General features: G+C 32.8%; 1 protein-coding gene across 1 annotated transcript in view; it reads right to left on the bottom strand.

Moving 5' to 3' along the window:
• Nucleotides 1–388, bottom strand: part of LOC119590719 (crossover junction endonuclease MUS81-like) — an 8,817-nt gene extending 8,429 nt beyond the window's left edge. The window contains exon 1 of the mRNA XM_037939408.1: nt 293–388. The gene's annotated coding sequence lies outside the window, so the exon portion shown is untranslated. The remainder of the gene's footprint in view (nt 1–292) is intronic.
• Between the last annotated feature and the right edge of the window lie 213 nt (nt 389–601).

The raw sequence follows: 601 nt of genomic DNA, 5'->3' as shown, positions 1-601 counted from the left end.
GAACTTTCATAACTATTATAGAGAACAAATATTTTTTATAAAAATCTCTCCATATCTCCAGAACAACTTTTCGCTCCGTTATGTAAACACCTGTAATATTTTAACATCATAGTCACAGTTATATACAAGAAATTAAGAGAAAAGACGAGTTATTTAAACTTTCCTCTGCTGTCGAGGATTGAAAACCTTGGATCAAATAACCTTAAAAATCTACCTTTCGTACCTTAATTTACCGCCTTCACACTTAATTAAGCTTTATCACTTTACAATCTAACCACCCTATAACGAATACCTCGAGTTATAGACGGAAAAGGGTTGAAATTTTCGTAAAATTGACGAATTCTCCCTCTATTTCGACTCTCGTATCATAGCGCCAATAACAATGGGGTTTTCGCTACTTTTAGGCGCTTCTTTTGAGCGAGAAAAACGCTACTGTAAAAATGTGGAAAAAAAAATATATATGTAATTTATCTGTGGTGAAAATTGTGCGGAGAATGTGAAGATATTTTGATGGCAATGTTATTCCACATCTTTTTGAGCGTTTTTTTTTTTTTTATACGGTAACGAGGTTATATGTTTCTGCTATTGTGTAGCGCTTTTT

Source organism: Penaeus monodon, chromosome 27 (assembly GCF_015228065.2).
Source record: "Penaeus monodon isolate SGIC_2016 chromosome 27, NSTDA_Pmon_1, whole genome shotgun sequence".
Lineage (NCBI taxonomy): Eukaryota > Metazoa > Arthropoda > Malacostraca > Decapoda > Penaeidae > Penaeus > Penaeus monodon.
Note: the sequence above shows the minus strand (reverse complement) of the source record. Positions and strands in the feature narration are given on the sequence as shown.